Consider the following 20,645-nt stretch of genomic DNA (forward strand, 5'->3'; position numbering starts at 1 on the left):
ATGCTCAAATCATATCGGTGCACGTGTCGTTACTCTGGCCAGCTCTTCAGACTTGGTCCCCTAAAAGTATAATTGACAAATTTTTGCGGTATGTGTCAAAGTGTAGCATCAATTCAAAGACTGATAAAAGAAAGATAAAAAATTATGTTAAGTTTCCCATACAATTGAAACACAGATACGGCAGTTGCAAGTAGAGCGGTTTTGTGCAATGATTGACTTTTTAAAACTACATCAAATTTTCATTTCCTACAGTACTATAAAGTACATTGATAGAAGAAAAGTGCAGTTCAAGTAAATAAAATCTAGCCGTGGTATCCAGTTGATAGGACTGGGAGGCCAAACTGCTGAGGTCAAATTCATACTGCTTTCATCTATTAATATTACTAAGATAGTAACTGGGATAATAACTACATTCTTTAGCATTATTTGGGCCCTAAAGTTTTTAAATTATCTTTTTTTTTTAATAACTCTGTCTGTTACTGATATAAAGTAAACAATTTGTTACCTGTGACAGTACTCATGCATTGACACGATTTCACAACTGTCACATTTTTCCAGCACCCTGAAATATTTTCAAGCAGTCTTGCCTTAATTTGCAGAGCATTGCTTTTGTTGTAGAACAAGTTCCTATTTTAAAGGATATGTAAGAAGTATGATTTTGAGTACAGTTTGAGCTTAAAGATATATTACCACCAAGGGGTAAACTTTTGAAAGAGATCTAATTTTATTTCAGTAAGTGTAGATATCCAGATTCAGAGTTTAGATTATATGCCTTTATTTCACTCAACATAAAGTTACAATTTTGATTTAAAAATCCTATCTAGTGACTTAACTGACCTACAGGGTTTATTTCCTTTCCTTTCCTCAGGAAACATATGTAGGTAACAAAAAATTATATTCACAGAGTCACTGAGTCTGGAAGTGACGTCTTGAAACTATCTAGTTCAACTGATTCTGATCAAGGAGGGGCAGCTACAGCAGGTCACTCAAGACAACATCTGGTTGAGTTTTAAGTTTCTCCAAGGACAGAGACTCCCACAGCCTCACTGGATAACGTGTTCCACTGCTCAGTCACTCTCACAATTAAAAAAAACCAAACCAAAACAACTCTATTCTTCAGATTTAATTTAATATGTTTTCTACATTATGATTATTACCTCTAGTCCTGCCAGTGAGGACTACTGAGTGAGAAGAGCCTGGCTTACTCTCTTCTACTCTGTTCCATCAGGTTTTTAAACATTTTGTTAAACTCATCCCTAAACATTATTTTCTGCAAGCTTAACAAGAACAGTTCCCTCAATCCCTTCTGAAATAAAGATGTTTCAGTTCCCTAACCAGCTTTGTGGCCTCATGGCCACATGATGCACTTACTTCAGTAAGTCCATATCATGCTTGCACCAGGAAGACCAGACTCAGACACAATACTTCAGGGGAAGATCACCAGCACCAATTTGGGTGGAGTCATAGAAAAAGTGAATCACAGAATATTCTGGAGTGGAAGAGACCCACAAGGATCACAGCTCCTGACCCTGCACTGGGTAACCACCAAAATCTGTGTGTAGTAGTCACAAGCCTCCTCCTTTATTTTTCTGAGATAAGTATGCTGAATGGTTTAGTCTTTTCCAATAAAATGAGATATCTATTCCTACATATTAAAGTATTCTATCTCTTCTCCAATTTCAATTTCTCTTTTATTGAAAAGTATGATTAAGAAATATGCTTGGGGTTCTTTTTGTGAAAAGATCACTATTTGCTTTTTCAGGAATATTCATACTTCTCTGTCTCAAATTAAAGTATCCTGACGTATATTTTCTATTATCATAGTGAGAGAAAAATACCCTTCCATGATCTGCCATTAGTTCATATTCTACATCCAGCACTTTTGTGTTGAAACAAATAGTAAAACATATGTACATAATGTAATATTTTGTGACTCTGAGATTCATAATTATTAGAATTACTTGTTGTCCTCTTTTTGCTTAATTTCTTCATCAAATATAAGGATTTCTTCTCTTTTTTTCACTCTATAAGTAGATCTTGAATGTTGCTACATTTTCTAAATAATTGTTAGTTTGAAGATAATCTTTCTTTAACCATTCTAAAATTTTGTATTATACTGAGATCAAGTTAAACTAGAAAATCTGTGGTTTTCTTTTCATGTAGTATGTATTTACACATATATTTGTTCTACTTAGTATTCTTCACTCATACACTGTGTGCAGATAGCATAAAATAGGGTTAGTTGACAACTGTGTGAGCATAATTTTAGTTAGAGCTACAGAGACAAGGGCATAGCTTAGTTATAATGATAGGGGAGTACCTTGCACATAAACACACTGCTAAGCACTGGCTGTTATGAAAGATGCAAACATATCAATCATTGTGAAAGTTTCAAACATGTCCAGAGTCTTCCAGAGAAGTAAACCATAACTGATACCTGGTTGTTAGGCACTGAGTGACTGTGAACAGGACTCTCATGAAACAAGGATCCTGGTCCTGTAACCAGTATTTCCCAGGGTCATTCACAGAAGTCAGGTCCTAGCCCAGCACCACACAAAGCATGGATGGAGCCTCTACCACCCTGTCCAACTTCTGGACCACATTGTATCCCCTGTTGAACAAGGAAATGATGTACTTCATAAAATTGCAGATATTTTTTACTAAAATATTTTAATATCCAAGTCCGTTTAGTCTCCTCACTGTAATTTCATCTTAACTATGATGCCACACCACTCACAAGTTTTTGTAAAATCTTCTTGTCTCTTAACTTGAGCACAGTTCTTCTGTCAGCCGAGTTGTGAAAAGAAGTAAGACTTCACCATCAAACTTCAGCTGCACAGTGCTCCTTTTATCTAACTTTTTTTCTTTTCTTAATAGAAAACAGTCTTTAAAGTGCTTTCAAAAATAGAAAATTAAAGTACAGCAAATTAAAGTCATCTTTAACCTCTCCTTCACTTAATCTCTTCATTTTTTCCAGAATGCCATCTCATTTCCACAGTACAATATTTTGTGTCTAATTTAAAATACCCTTCTTGTGTTTCTTTGTGATCAGCGAGAGGAGATAGCTGTATCCAGTTTTATTCAGAATTTAGGTTTTTTTGATAAGCATTAAAAAATACTAATTAAAAAAATTACAGTGCATTCATTCCACTTCAGGTTTCCTTCCCACAGGCACCAGGGCAAAAAGGCAGTGTCTTCATGCCAGCAAACATCCCCAAGAGTCACACTTGGGAGAGCAAACTCAGAACCCTTCCCAGGTGCCTGTTAAATACTCAAGCAGAGATCTGTCATTCCCTGCAAATACAGGTGGATTAAACTTCCTCCCATGATTGCCTATCCCACCAAGTGACCATAACATCAATCTACATCCCATTATGTTCATGAAATATATGTTATAAAGTAAAATTTTGCTGATTTGAATCTAATATTTATTATCCACTATTTGAAGATTTTTATGCTGAGAGTAAAACACTCATTAAGTGATTTCCACTAGTAAAAATTTCCAGTAGTGCTAACCTCAATTTTTTTTGCTTATTCTTGTTATTTTGCCCTGTACAATTCTCTCAGGGGAAAAAATCATTTAACTGAACATACCCAGAATCCTCTATTTTTATAGTTTTGACCAGTCTGGCAGAGGTCCTATTTTGTGATGAGTTAGCACAAATGACTACACAAAATAATTCCATTGACATATACAGGTTAAGTCAAAACACCTGAAATAATGAGGAAGTATCAACTGCTCCTAGTTGAAAATTTGAAAAAAACCTAGAGAATCTGCTTTTCTACACCAACAAGGATTCCCTGTACTCAGTCAAACTACTCACAGTGCTTATTGCTGCCAGTATTATTATTTTCAAATTGTTCACATAGGAGTAGTGATGGAAGTGATTATTATCCTAACATGTAATGCAGCTACTATTGAAAATGTTAGGAGCTGACCATCTGGTAAGAATACAATCTATTTCCCTTCAATATCATCTACCTTAAATATTGGCAGCAGGTTTAAATATTGACCAACACTCTCCCAATAAAGCATTTATTTTTCATTTTTCAGGGACTGATGTATTTTCAGAAATGACTGATAGTTTGTCCTGAAGAAAAGAGACAGTTTGTGCTAATTTTGTCCCAAGTGAAATATGAAGAGGATGGAATTAAATATAAATATTTTGGGAGTAATGTATTGAAGTTTATTAAGTGTGTTTAAAATAGCCTTAGAGCCTATGAAACACAAACAAGAATGAATTCATGTGCCTAAGAGAGATACAGAAAAACTCATCTAAACTCTTTGGCAGTTGGAGTAGTTTATTTCTTCCCTGTTATTTTGGGGTTTCTTAATTACTCAATATATAAAAGCATTTAATGTAATGATGATCAAGAATAAGGAAAATAGGCTTCTTTATTCTAATTGTGTAATTTAATGTGGGGGCTTAGCCTTTGACAGTTGCCAGAACCCCACCCAGCCATTTTAATTACTCTACCTCCTCAAAAAGACAGAGGGAGAAAATAAGGTAAAAAGCTTTTAAGTTAAGATAAAGACAGGGAGAATGCTTACCAACTACTGTCATAGGCAAAACAGGTTTAAGTAAGGGAAAACTAATTTAAATTATGTCAGTTAAAATAAATCAAAATTTAAAACAACACTTTCTCTGCCTCAGCCCCAGGCTCAGCTAGGCTCCTTCTTTTTCAAGAGCCTAATTTTTGTCACACAGATTTCTTTTTTGTTATACCAAGTTACAACCTCCCGTTTCTATTTGCGGCCACTGCCTCTTGTTCCCTCACTATTAATTTCACTGAAGAGCCTGATATTGTCAGCAACCTCCCTTTACACACTGGGAGACCACTCTTCAGTTCTCTCACAGCCTTCTCTTCTCCCATTTAAATGAGTCTTGTACATTAGCATTTCCTCACAGTGCAAGTGCTGCAGCTCCTGACCAAATGAGCTCTCCAATGAACTCACTCCAGGCCATCAACTTCCTTCTTGTACTGGTAAGTTCAAAGCTAGATTTGGTATTCTTGATGCAGCTAATGAGCACCAAGTAAGAGGTAATACACAGTTCCCTTATGTGGATACAGCCTGGACTGCTGCTTCTTCATGACCACCAAGGCACATAATTTCCTTCTGTTTAACCTACTGTCCACCAAGATCTGTCTCAGCAGAGCCACAACTTAGTCAGTTAGCCTGTCTCTCCGCAATACTCCGTCAAAACTGCTATTATGCTGCACTTGTACAAGATCCAAAAGAAGGACCAGTGTGCAAAATTGTGTAGAAATTACCCTTTGATAGCTTACTGAATTCCTTGTTAATGTTTTCTACTTTGATACCTTACTGTATTCCTTATTGATATTTTTTTATATCACCATATAAAAGGATGGATATTCACCACATCTCAGTATGGAAATATAGAACAGTAAGATTAGGCTATGCAGAGTTGTCTACTGTAATTTGATATGTTCAAGTTTCAGGTTCCAGGAATTCTATGTTTCAGGAGCTGTGGGTCTTCTTCAAAGTCGGTTGTATCTTCCAACTACTTACAATTTCCTCAGATGCTGCATAGCATCTGAATCAGTATTAGAAATCTATATTTCAGCTGCTAAATTGCATTTGGCTCTGTTTTCAGTCAGTAAAAAGAAAAGGACTCTTCTAGGAAAAAATTCTTCCAAACAAATGTGAACAATTTGCTTTGGGATGATATGCATTATATTGTTTTTCACAGCACAGTTCATCACATCCTAAATTAAATAATTAATTAATTGTGTTTAGTTAGTAAAATCTTGCACCTCAGATGGATAATTCCCAAAATTTGCAGAATACAGATCAGACAATTTCATGTTATTAACTTCCCCTTTGGGCACATGTCAAGGTCGCAAACGTCAACATTTAAAGACTGGGTGATTTAGGGATTGGAACAGCACATTAAACCTAGTCTGCCAAACCTAATAGGAACCTGAAAAGACAGCTAATAGAGGTTATGGATACATTTATTCCCCAGAGGCTACTTCTGTGTTGAGGACTTTCTTTCACCAAGATTTTCTTTCATTTGCTTTTTCACTGGCTGTTTAACTTTGTTTAGCTAAACACCGGAATTATTATAGATTAGATTAAATCCTTAGAAAAATAGTATTGGGTTACATTGCTAAGGGGAAAAAATACAAAGATCCAGTAAAGGTCGTATAAACATTGGCAGGTGCAGAAAATTTAGTAATCTAATCAAGGCAAATGGACCATGTGGAACCAGCTGGTCTAAGACCAACAAAGGTGAACAAGATTATTGTCCCTGATGTGAGTCCACACAGCAATAGTCAACCAAAAAGAATCTCTTCACAGATCTCTTTGTAAAATAGAAGTTTATTGCCTATGAGGAATTTAGATTTATGGTATACAGGAGGAAGAGCATTTGGGAATTGTGTGGAAATTTACAGAAGAATGTTTAAGGATGTTGTGGGGATAGTGAAGACATCTGAGATGTTTAGGACAAAGAGTAAAGACAAGGAAAGGGAGAGACTGAGGCAGATCAAGGATAGAGAAGCTTGGGAAAAAGGAGGGAGAAAGGTATTAAGGGAGGTTTCTTCACTTAGTCTTAACTAGAGAACAGTAGCATTTCAGCAGTGATGTTTCCTATTCCTTTGCACTGAAACTGTGAAGGAAGGGGCTAGTGTATCTTTTACGCTTTCAGGTAAAGTAGGGCTTGCTATTGTGCTGTTTAGGTTGCCTAACACCTCCCTGTGAGATGCTGGCTTGATGCTACTGTAAGAGAACATTTTCAATTTTCTGTATCCCTCACAAGATATCACAGTTTTTCTGAGCGCTGTTGATGTTTTTATTGTTAGATATTAAGACTGGACAGCCACAAAGGAGCCACAGGAAAGACCCATGGCCAAGGTTTTTTAGTGTAAATGTGTCTAAAATGTGCCATTTAATTTATGGCCAAAGAGTAATCTCTGTATTGATTTTACTGAGTAGTATAAACATACTTATTCAGAAGCTAGTTATGAATGAGTCACATTTATGTTTTTTGGTGTTTCTACAGTTTAATGTACAGTTTGGTGCAAGACACATTTAATACTGAAACACAACAAGCATTCACCAAAAGAAAAAAATGGTTTACACTGCATTGAAATGCAGGTTTACTTGTTACTTACTCAAGTTCCAGTGGCTGCCCTTCCTGTTCTAACAAAAAGAAAATGTGAACCAACATCTACTTTGTCTAAGAAAGTAGCACAACAAGAATGGAGGAAATTTTGGATGAAAGACTACATTTTCATGGCCCACTAGAAGCACTCAAAGGGGATATCAGCTGTAGGAAATTTACAAACTCTTCCAAAAATAATAGGAGAAAAGATATGATTTAAGATTCAATTCTACTTGAATGTGTACTCTCAGAAGTGATCCTGAGTGTATTCTATGACATCAGCTCTTCAAGAATGTCTGTATTCAATGAGTGATTCTACTGATGAACATTAAAAACTGTTCAAACTGGAACATGTAAATGGAAACACCAATTACTTTCCCATGATAAAGAACACAGCAAGTCGTTAAAATGAGAAAGACTGAGAGATATCTGCTAAGGACTTTCTATAAATATAATGAGGAGATTTTCCTTCACTTCTGTACCACTTCTCCCTTACAAGTAGTTATATAGGTGTTTTCTATTTTGAGTGTTATTAAGAAAGTATCTGCAAATTAGTTTAATCTAGTTTGATTTTTTTTTGTTCCTTTTTGGTGGTTCAGCAACCCTGACAGCTACATGGCATTCTATTCTTTGTAAGAGTATGCCAAAATTGTAAAGCAGTCTTTGGGTCACCTTAAGCAGTCAGTACCTTCACTGTAGCACACTCTCAGTGTTCTAAAACTAAACCTCTACAATCCCTTGGAGAGTCTGTATTGCACAAACCAGGGTAGGAGGAAAGTCTTCCCATAACTGCTGGTGACATCAAAGGCTTTCTGGCACACAGGCCATAATATGCACACATAAGTCCATGCATACACAGGCAAATCAAAGGAAAATCCAGCAGTTATTAATATTTCTATACACATATGTTAACTACTGTAACAGGCACTGTAATTCCAGCTCTTAGTTTGTTCTTGCAAGGATTCTTGTGGAAAAAAAAAGGTTTTATCTACCTATTTATACCTTTAAAAGCATAAAAGACAGGTAATACAAGAGGGTGAGTAAGTGGTCATACCAGACTAATGTTCTAGCTGTGAAAAATATCTAGAATTTTCATTTAAAATAGAAGATGTTTCATGCTCTTTTGTCTTTCGAACAAAACCTGGAGTAACTCAGATACATAACTTATTTTTTCAGTTGATTTTCCCAGTGCTTTAGCGGAACAATATGTGGAAAATCATGCAAGGAAGCTTGAAATGTTGTAGCTAACACAGCTGTCTCTTCAACATTAAATTGGTTAATTTGTCAATTTTTTTTTAAGTTTCTCTATTTTAGTTTGTCTTAATTTCTCTATGAGGACATATATGCATATTCTTAGTTGTAACTACAAGTGTGGTATCTCTTTTCCCTCAGGAGGAATACCATTTAAGCAGTAAATACCTGATTTATCTAAAGATGCCTATTTATCAGTCATGAACAGAACTGGAAAAAAAATTACCCAGGAGGATGACAATTATGTTCTAGTCCATATCCTTACTCAGGTGAGATATATGTAGGTATTTAAGGGAATCTATGGTTTCCTTATAAAATGTATCTGTAAATTCACTATAGATCAAATCTATTCAGTTTTGTGTTCCCCTTAGAATATTTTAAACAAATGCTTGAGGCTAAGCATAAGCTTTATTGATTCACTTTTCATTCTGGCTTTATTGACACTGACAATCTCTCATGTCTAGACACTTCTGCTAAAACTAAGGCTGACACAGTTCTAGAAATCTATTATTCCTTTTTAAAATTATTATTTTTAGTTTTGCTATGTTTCAGTTTAAAATTTGGCAGCCTCTTAAAAATGGTGTACACTGTACTTCTAATATCAGAAAGAATGTCTTTTAGATGCTTCTTATAGTGCTAAATCAGCCCAAACCTTGTCTGAACCAAGACCAGTGATTTTATGGGGGGAATAACAGTGAAAAAAAATAATTAAATAAATGGATTCAGAACTTTTTTCATGGCCAGCTAAATGTCTAGTAGCTTATGAATGACTGTATACTTAACTAATGGAAGATATTCCATCCTGCAAATTCTCTGGCAGACTTCTTATTTGCACTGAATGTACTCCACTATCTTTTGAAGTATCAAATCATAAAGTCTGGCAGCCTTCTTTTCAGTTTGGGAAAGCCTACAGCTCTTGGAGGAAATCATGGCACACCAAAGAAGTCCCATGTCCGTCCCTTGATTTGACCTCTTCCTTCCTCTACCTATTCCAGATATATTATTTGTATCTACGTATCTCAGACAAAATACTAGGAATGCAACTTTCAAAAATATAATAAGTATCTTAATTAAAATTTCCTGTGTAGTTAATTCTTTCTCTCCAACTAATTTTTTATTTACTAGGTAATTATCATAAACACTATACTACTGCTAGATAACTTTATGGGATCACAGAGTTACATAGGCCCTTGAGTCTTGGTTTTTGTTTTGTTTTTTAGAATGTTGACACTGCTTATGTGTTTAAACAACAAAAAACAACAAAATTATGTGCATGTTCCCATAGGCCTGGTGGGAAAACAGCTTCTAGTTTTTCCAGAGACTTAGACAGCAGTGTAGACAGGTACAAAAAGATATCTGTCTATTGAAAAAACTGATATATATGATATATGCAAAACAGAAATGAGTTTATACAAAAAATGGGAGAAACAACATCATAGAATCACAGATTCACAGAATTCACAGACTCACAAAATTACAGGATGGGTCAGGTTGGAAGGCACCACCACAGTGGGTCATCTGATCCAACATCCCTGCTCAAGAAGGGTCATCCTACAGCACATTTGCACAGAACTGTGTTCAGATGGATTTTTAATACCTCTAGTGAGGGAGACCTGACAACCTCTCTGGGAAATCTGTTCCAGTGCTCAGTCACCTGACTAAAGAAGTGGTCCTCATGTTAAGGTGGAACTTCCTGTGTTCCAATTTCTGCCTGTTGCCTCTTGTCCTATTGCTCGGCACTACTCTTATTGCATGGCTCCATCCTCCCTTCTGATGCTTGTATACATTGATAATATTCCCTATCAGTTATCTTCTCCAAGCTCAAAAAGAGCAGGTCCTTCTGTCTTTCCTCACAGGAGAGATGCTCCAGTCCCCTAATCATCTTTATAGGCATTGGCTGGACCTGCTCCGGGAGCTGCATGTCTCTCCTGTACTGAGGAGACCAGAACTGTACACAGCACTCCAGATGTGTCCTCACTAGTTCTGAATAGAGGGACGTCACATGATGTGCTGACAATTTTAAGGGAGTTTTGAAAGCCTTGCTCAAGTCAAGGTAGAACAATATCCACTGCTCTCCCAACATCTATGCACCCAGTTGTCCTATCATAGAAGGCAATCACGTTGGTCAGGCATGATTTGCATTGGTGGATCCCTACCAATTACTCCTGATCACCTTCTTGTCTTCCATGTGCTTGAAGATGTCCTTCAGGATGAGGTGCTCTATCACCTCTCTGGGGATTGAGGTGAGGTTGACAGGCAGGTAGTTCCCTGGGTCCTCCTTGCCCTTATTGAAGACCAGGGTTTGAAAACTATCAATTGGATTAAACCAGTTTGCATGAGAAATTTAGGAATGCAGACAAAACTTCTTAGAACCTAATATTGCACCTTAGAGCCTAAGTCAGGAGATTTAAAGGTTACTCCTAGAGCTAGCTAAACAGAGCTCTTTGGCTTTCTGTCTTCACTGCGTGCATGCATGGAAGTTGCTTTCTATCTTGCTTAGCAGTCTAGTCCATCTCAATCTAGTTTGGAAAGCCATGTGGTATTTTTTCCAGTCTCAAATAGCTGCTCAGAATAATAAACCTGATTCATCTTTAATGTCATGTATTTGAAATCTACAGTATTAAACCAATGCTGAACTTGGAATAGAAAGTAGTAAAGGGAGAAATTTTGTGCTGTAGTTTTCTTTTATAATTTAATCAAAATTAATTATAGTAAAATAGGCAATCTCCAAATAGGGGATTAATTTATAATATAATGAAGGTAATATACTTCTGTATCAGATTTAGAAAAAAAAAAAAAAAAAAATTCTGCTGCTTGGATGTACCAAAGCAGAACTGAGAAAATTAGTGACAACTACTACTTTTTGTTTAGGTGGCATCCTGTCTCTCTTTTAAGATGAAATTTGTATCGCTTGCAGAACACTGCTCAAGACTGTGGCATAACAGACTATACTTGCTGACAGAAGGAAGCTAAACACTAGACTCAAAGGAAACATACAGAAAGCCGAGAGGAGAACATGTACATGAAAAGCAAAATAGGAAAATGTATCAGAGACAATAGGGGATTTGAAACAAATTAAACTGAACTCTCAGTGAAAATATGGACCATCCCAGCATGACAGAGACTTATGCCATGAGATACTGAGCACAGGGTATGTAGCCTACAGTAGAAGATGGTCTGAATTTGTTTTAGTAATCCACTAACTCAGCAGACTAGCATCTGTCATGGAATGGTACCACTTCAAGTCAGACTGAACTGCAGATAGGTCTACAACTTGGGAGTTACTGTGATGTATGTATGCATATGTGAATTCTGAATCTATGTAATAACAGCATATTTTTCTGATTAATTTTATCTTTCCAGCCTGTACTGGTTTTACCTGGCATAGAGTTAAATTTCTTCAGAGTAGCTTATATGGTGCTGTATTTTGGGTCTGTTACCAAAACAATGGTGATAAGACATGAATGGTTCAGTTACTTCTGAGCAGTGCTTACACAGCATCAAGGCCTATCCTGCTCCTCACGCTGCCCCACCAGTGAGGAATCTGGGAGGGCACAAGGAGTTGGGAGGAGACAGAGATGGGATGGGTGACCCCAACAGAACAAAGGGATATTTCATATCCTGTGAAGTCAGGCTCAGCTACAGGGAAGGAGAAAAGAGTGAGGATTTTCAGATGCCACTTGTCCTCCCAAGTGATCATTATGCACAATGGAGCCCTGCTTTCCTGGAAAATGCTGAACACCTGCCTGTCATCGGGAAGGAGTGAATTCATTCATTATTTTGCTTTGCATGCATGCATAGCTTTTTTCAGCTATTAAACTGCCTTCGTGTCAACCCACATGTTTTTTTGCATTTTTCCACTTCTCATTCTCTTCCTCATCCCACTGTTGGAGAGTGAATGAGCAGCTCTGTGGTGCTTAGCTGCCTACAGGGATTAAATCACAACAGACCCATAACAGTTTTCAGAGTTTCATGATTGTTGTTCTTTTACACATACATACCATACACAGAGTCTATGAAATCTTGTAACTATTCAATAAAATTAATAATTGTCTTAGCTTCCAAAATGCATTAAATCAATTTAAATTTTGGGTCCTTTAGGTAAGCCAGAGATGATCTTGGTTTTAAGATACACAGTATATTGTTTCATCATATTTAATCTTCTATACTTCTGTTATTCATCAGTGATTACATTTATAAAGCAAATATTATTTATACTGCAGTTTAGTGTCTCCCCAGGCTATATGAGAGAGTATGACTTATTAACAGGGAAGCTTAGTTTAAACCCATTAGTACAGCAAGTACATTTCTTATTTGATTCTATGAGTAAACATCAAACACCAATTTTGGCTTCTTAGCCTCTGGGTTGTTTGATGTGGTATACATGAACACTGCTTATTCATACAGTGCATTTGTATATGCCATAGCTAAAATAGGCTAAACCTCAATGATTATTTTGAAACTAACCCACTAGAGATTTGCCCCAGACTGATTTCTTCTATATCATGTAAAGCCGGAACTGCCATTACTTGCGTATAATAAATTTTTAGCCTTTTGCTTCTGGAAAATAGCTCATTAAGTTGCTCATGCTACAAATTTTTTATCAAAACAAATGAATAGATTCATAATGGAGGGAAAAAGAGAACAGAGAGCCTTTGCTTCTGCTAAAGTCTGGAGATGTCCCCTGTACTGATGGGTGATGGTAGACTTCTTCCTGTTTTAATTTCTCTTAAAGATTAGACACCATTCTGCAAACCCAAATCAAATGTCCATATCTTATGAAACTAATTAAATTACTTCCCTCTCAGGCTAAAACACTGTAAAATATGGCATATAAATTTATATGTATTATACATCTAATGTTATAAAACTTTATGCAGATTAAGCTTTTAGTTCACAAAGTACTGGTGTTTAAATAGCAAAGCTAGAATGGATTTGTATGTAACATAATGAATCTTCTTCCCCTGCTTTCCACAGGTAATCTCAGTTTCTGAGAAAACCCTTTGTAAGCAGTTTGTAGTGGAAGAGAAACCAATCGCAGATCAACATCACACAGCGATCTTCCTCTTGACTTTCTTTTGGTGCTTGACTAGCTCATTTTCCTTGGAGAAAATTGTTGGAATCCAACTACTTCTTTTGCAACTGGAGTATTCAGAAATAACCTAATGAAAGCAGCAGGCTAACTTCTAGTTCTGGTCATGTCTACAGATTTTTCTCCTTTTCTAGTCTGCAGTTCAGCAGAGGTCAGTAACTATATCTATCAGAACCTTTCCAAAATTTTCTTACCCATCAAAACAACTTGTGCATTCTCACAACAGTTTATAGCAGACCATGTATTTAATCTACATGTTTCAATTTAACCTATTTTTTTCATAAAGCTTTTTTTGAGTTATTTTCTATTCCTACATATCTTACTTGCAATACAGAAATCAACATCCATTTGCCACCCATTCTCACTTTTTTCTTCTAGCAAAAGTAAACTAATGTCAAGAAGAGCTGTAGATATTACTATAATATATAGTCATGTTTTCTGGTTTGAACTTGAAATGTTTTTTAAAGAATGCTACAAGTATCAGTGAACAAGAGAAAATGTCTTTTCAGAATACATGACTAAATATACTAATACAATCCTTGTAAGATTCCCAGTAAGAACAAAAAACTTCTACATAACTTTCTCTTTTTTTTTTTTTTTTTCTTCCTTCTCAGATAAATATATTAATAGCATATCACCTTTGGGTATATATTTCAATACAAATGATGGAACTAAATGAGATATCTGGAAGTATAAGCATCCTGATATTGAAGCAAGTCCTCCAAATTACAGAAAATTTATTGGAAATAAAGATTGCTGGGGGTATTTTTTGTTTGTTTATTTGGTTTTGGGTTTTTTTAAGACTTATAAAAGTGACTGCCTGTGTTCTCTTCTAGAATTCACAATGGGAGACTGAAAAAATATAATTTACACCGGAGACATATTATCTGTTGATCTAATTCCATTGATATCAGTCCCACTCCTTTCTTTATGAGTACCAGAGTTGGTAGCACAAGAGCCACATTACCAATGTAAATAATAAGCATTGTTAGCCTGTTTTGCTTCTGTCTCACTGTGATGTAACCAACTACCATAATTTACTTGAACTGTCCTCTGCAGGAGTCTTACTCTGTTCACAGAACAGAACACTAAGGCTTGTAACTCAGACAGGGAATTTTTACTTTAAACCATCTAAAGAGAAGAAAATTCACTGCTCAGATAGTTTGTTCTCAGGGGAGTGGCAAAACCTTTGCAGGTCTTGTTAGTCACCTAAAGCTAAATGATAAAAGCCATTGATTTTAACACAGGAACTGTTACTGCCCATTCCCTTTTAATTATGTTTTTCCTGGTCTTCAATCTAGTAAGGCAAAGAAAATTTAAGCTGCTGTGATCCTGAAATTTGTATTGAGTAGGAAAATATAAGACAGAAAGACAATTAGCAAGCTCTTTATTTTTTTTTCTGGTCTTTCTTTGCAGACAGTAAGGTGACATTTCTCATGGTCTACTGCATATTCATATATTGCCTGTGTACATTGCTTTAATTTTCAGATATGTGCTAACTGAAAACTTCAGGGACACATTTTTATGGGTTGTGGGTTTTGGTTTGGGTTTTGTTTGATTCTTTGTTTTGGTTGGTTTTTTTCCCCCAGCACTTACTTGGCAACTGTGAACTGCCAAATAAAAGTCAGTGAAGTTTTGTAAATTTTGTCCTAGGGTAAAGGTATTACCAGAAAAGAAAATGTTGCAGTAGAAGCAAGTGGTGATACTCAAAAACAGAGGGTGATTATTGTAAATCACCAAGGTAGGTAACAATTTTTTTACAGTAGCTGTTTTTAAATCAGATTATCTACAAACTATATACAAACATGGTGTTTTTTGAAAATACTTTCCAAACATAGAGGTAGTGGACAATGGAAAGATATTATGTAAAGAGATTAAAGAATACCTGTCAGTGGAGATTTTAATGAAACAGGTCAAACATAAAAATTAGTTTAAGCATAGAATAGTAACCTTTAGGGAAGACAGTGACTTGATGACCTTTAAAGAATACATCAGGTCTTATTTTAGGTATTAGGATTTTGTAGCTAATACTCCATCTGAAATGCTCATCTAACAAACAAACTGATTCTGTCATCTTCCGGAAGGAGATATTTGAAAATTCTTAATTTCCAATTAAATAAAGTGTTTAAAAGGCATCAAAATATATATTTTTTCTACCAACAGCCTTTCTTACAAAATATTGTTATCAAATACCATAACTATTAATGTGATGAAAACAAGATCAAATGCTTCAAAGCTATTAAAATGGAACATTCCATTGAAAATGTCATTTGACATGACTGTCCTTATGAAGAATCTTGTTAATCCAACCTAAATATTTTTGTTAGTCAAACAAAAATATTTATTTAAATTTATTTTACTAAATTTTAAAAAATTCTTCGTATTTACAGCAGGAAGTTATCAAGACATCAGAAGATGAAGAACCTAGAAAAGATTGACAAATAGATAATTCTTAGGAGATTAAATAATTTCTCTTAATAAACAATATTTTCACTCAAAGATTTATAGAAAAAAACAAACAACAACCAATGAAAGAAAAAGAATAGTAAGGTTTTTTAATCTACCTTATCACGGGACTCTGAAGTGAATGTCTGAAAGCTAACAGGCAGTAGCTAACTACATAATAAATCAGCATTCTGTTCTCTCCTACTGACTCCTTTCTACAATATCATTCCTACATATCACTGTTCCCATCATAGGAAATTTCTGCACCTGAAGGATGGAAATAAAGATAACAGGAAAAGCTTGAATGTAGAAGGCATTCAAACCTTCCACCTTAAAATAACAAATATTAACATTTCAGTTAAAATTGAAATTTTCTGCTCTTACTGATTGAAATATATTTTACTGATTTTACTTTGATTCAGCTTTTCATGAATAGAATACATGAGATAAATAATACAGAGATAAAAAAACAGTTCACAATGCTACACAATAGTTCTGCCAGAGAAGGAAAAACACTGCTGAGGATGTTTAGACATATAATGGTGGATTTTAGGTAAAATAATTTTATAATTTAAAAAGACTCAACAATATTTTTAATTGAGCAGGTGAAACGTCTGCTTCTTTATAAATTTATACAACACATTACATTATTGTTCAATATTATGTCATACTTTCTGTTGTCCTCATCTGTAACAATTATATTATAGAAAGATAAATTGAATGAAATGGAGAAAAAATATTCTAGTTTCTGTTTTATTTTAAATAAAATCCTGAAGTGAGTGAACACTTGGATAAAAACCCTGGTGGTCATGTATCTATTTAATTTCAGAGTGATATTAATATATTTTTTCAACCATTCTAAGACACCTTTTTTAATATTAACATGTCAAAAAGAACATAAAAATAAGTTTTGAGGTGCAAGACGTTGATGAGGAATCAATTTCATATGTGGGAAGTTTATAAATCTGAGATCTGAGGCAATCTCATCTTGCCCATAGGTATTTGGACACCCAGACTTCTCACATTGCTTTCTGGAACAAGACAACTGAAAGTCATCGTTATTTGGATCAATTTCATAAGTAAATAGCTGAGCATTCAAAGTTCTTAATGTGAAAAAGTACTTATTGTTAATGGCTATACATATTACATTTCTTTTAAATATCTAATTTTGTTATTGCCATTATGTATTATACTTCCTTTGCACTAGTGTCATTTGTGGTAACAAAATCAGATAGTAAGTACCTTAGTGCAGGTCTATTTGCAGTATTTTAATATCTTCTGGGTTTCATTTTACATTTGTAGGTACATTTTAATTAAGTGGTACAGGAAAATACAACCTCTGCATTACCAAAGTGACAGCCTATGCTTTTAGAGGTTTTAAATAACTATGTCTTTTAATTATGTTAAAAATAGAAGTAAAATATTTAAGATTAGGGTTTATTTTTATTTATAAAACTATTTTTAATTATGATATTTTTCCATATTTTTCTTTTCTGAAATCCTATTTGGTGAAAAAGTCACGTTTTTATCTGACATTTTGTTTATAGGTGTTGGCTGTCTAGCACACTGACTCCTGTCCTCTGGCCTGAGAGGAATACTGAAAATTATTCCGTGTTTTAGGGCAAAATGAATCTTCTGCCCCATCTTTACAAACCCCTGTGTATCTCAAGACCTAGTGTTTTATGCTATTCTATGTAAACTGCATTAGAAAGTACTTGACAGCTCCCCCACTTGTATGGGTAGTGTATACCATTACCAGACCATGGTGCTAATCGTCCTTAAATCTAGGACCAAGTTTCCAAGCAAACGTCCTGCTGTGAAGTATCAGACTGGAAGATCCTTTTCATCAGTATGCAGTGGGATGGGCAAGTAACATTCCAGATTAAACCAAGTTAGAATGAAGCGCAGTACAGTCGTACCTCTGTCAACCTTTTGAAATGCAAAACCACAAGAACTGCAAGCTTTACTGGTGCTTCCCACCAGTGCACTTGTTAATCAGTATGCTTAATGAGATACAACTGTAAGCAGAATCTGATTTGAACCAGACAACATGAGTACCCCAAATGGGTACTCAACCTTATTGTGCTAACATTTAGATATCCTTCCTTAAAAATCACAAGTGTCTTTATAAACCTATACTCATGCTACCTCCTCTTCTGAAGTATTGTCCCACAGGGAGCCTGTCTTGTATTTTCAGCTGAAACTTCTTCCTTTCCTCTCCAGCCCCCTGATGCTCGTGTTCAGCTGTTTTCAACCTGGAAATACAAACTTTTTTTTTTTTTTTGTGATAAGTTTGCTTTTCTTTTTTACTTTTTATTATGCAGCCTCTAGAAAAAAATCCATGAGGTTTTGACTATACTGCAAAAACTATTTTGGCTTCTCCTAAGAGAAGATCTGCTGTCTTCTTAAAACCAACTGACAAGAGGCTAAATCTTCAAAGTTCTGCGTTTCACATTAACTGTGTGTTTTAAAATGCCAACCTGTTCACTTATGCCATCAGATACAGCAGATAAACATTGACAGGGAATGTTGCCCAGTACAGGAACTTAAACATACACACACTCTTCAAAGGTTAGAAGAGTGTCTGTCAGAGATTTTGCTTAGTCCAATTCTCCCAGACAGTATTTTCCATGAGTTTAGAGTTGGCTTAGAGTAAGCAACATTATCCCAACAGACATTTGTGCAAATTCGCCCTGTTTTGAAATGTGCTTAACAGAATTAATTCAGGCTGTCCCACAATGATAGGTCTCAGTGCCATTTAATTTGTCAGTCTAAACATAGCCTTCTGTAACAGAAATGGAAAAGGTGTGTTTCAAGAAGGACATTATTCAAGTTTTCAGAAGACTGTATTAAAATAAGAATTGCAAAACACAGTAAACATATAAGAGAGCAGAAACTCTTTGCTCCTTTTTAAGTACATCAGCTGCAGAAGGATGAAGGATTGACAGCTGCCTAGGTATGGCATAATAAGAAATAAGCCACAGTCAAAATACTGCTGTAAGGTCATATAAGTCATTTCATAATTCTTATTTTGCAGCAGAGTATAACAGAGGTTTGTTTATTAAAGACAATCAAGGAAAATTTTCATGCCCTGAAGATATTACCAAGAAAGTATTTCCAACAGAAAACTGATATTATCCAGCTGACAGGTAAAATTGCAGTACAGAATATAAAAGTACTTGGATGAACTTGGATTCATGTAATTGACACTTTACTGAACAAACACCTTTTTTTATTTGTAATAGGAAAACTTTTTTTTTTTACAATCATTTTCTAGTCCTACTAATGATGATGTTTTGAATGTGTAAAAATAATTGAAAAATAAATAGGGGAGATTTTGCTCACTGAAACCAATACTTATAATGTATTTTTGGTATAGATGCAGCAGGATTGAGATAAGTAGGATTTTTTACAAGATGTCTCTTTGAACATACTACTATAATCATTAAATATATCACTTAATTGTGTAGCAACAATACTCTGTATGTATTTCTGTTCATTCACATCTGGATGTCTGAAATGGTAGGAATGGATCACAAATAATATTTGAAAAAGTTATAAAATTGTTTAGTGGGCATAAAGAACTTTGTTTTCTAAGGGCTGTTTTTCCTTACACACAACTAGAAACTTTAAAAATGTATGAAAATATAAAGGTGTGTACAGTACTGAAAGTATTTAATTACCAAGTAGTTGTAGGGATAATGCACAGGACTGGAAGAACTCAGGGCAAATAACCCACATAACGCAATTTAGAGAAGAAAAATAATCATGAAAAATTCAAACGTACACACTTTAATTTACAATGCAAGTCATAATTTCTAAATCTTCCAGTCCATTGAAAAATTTTTATAATATATTGGATTTATTTGATGGTGTTGAAGAAGGACTCCATGAATAGATTTAAATGGTGTATTTAGTACCAGGATGTTCTCATACATGTACTTACAGAAGATTTAAAAATGCTTCTCATAAGTCAGAAACCACCATAAAATTCAGCATGTCTCTTCCAGTAGATGTTTAATGAGAGACATACCATGTTGGCTGTATGAGAATTCTGCAGTTCTGCACCGTGAACTAAGAATGATCATAATGTTCCCCACTTAATTAAGCAAGCTGCTGGATCTTTCTGCAGGATTAACTACTGGATGAATGCTCCACACAATGTCAGCACAAAATGCACTTTTGCTAACATCGAATACACCACTTTCATCAGCGGCTCATTTTAAAGTATGATCAGTTTATTCCAATAACTCTCTAAAGCACTATTCCTTATGATAAAAGAGATAGTTAACTTGAAGTGGACATTCTTGGGAATCAATAATGCCATTTTCTAAAGGTTGTAACCAAAACAATATCAGGAAATCTGGAAACAATATGGAAATTCTATCTCTTTCACTTTTAAGGTAATAAACACTTCAATTATTCATTGACTGAATAAGCTTTCTTGAATTCTCAAATGTTCCATTTCAAATTATAGTAATTTCACATTTATAAGGAACTGCTTCCACTAATATTTATCTGTTTTCCTGTCATTGCTTAGGACTCCACAACAGCAGCAGGGAAAAAAACGTTTACACTTTTACTTCAAATAGTTTACTTAATTTGGTGCTTTGATTATAAGCGTGATAAATATTTTATGAAGGCTTCTTATTTAATAGTAATTTTTGAAACTATCATATTACTTATTTATTCCACAGGTATACTCTAGCTCAAGGGTTTAGGACTAA

Source organism: Coloeus monedula, assembly GCF_965178545.1.
Source record: "Coloeus monedula genome assembly, chromosome: 3".
NCBI classification, from domain to species: domain Eukaryota; kingdom Metazoa; phylum Chordata; class Aves; order Passeriformes; family Corvidae; genus Coloeus; species Coloeus monedula.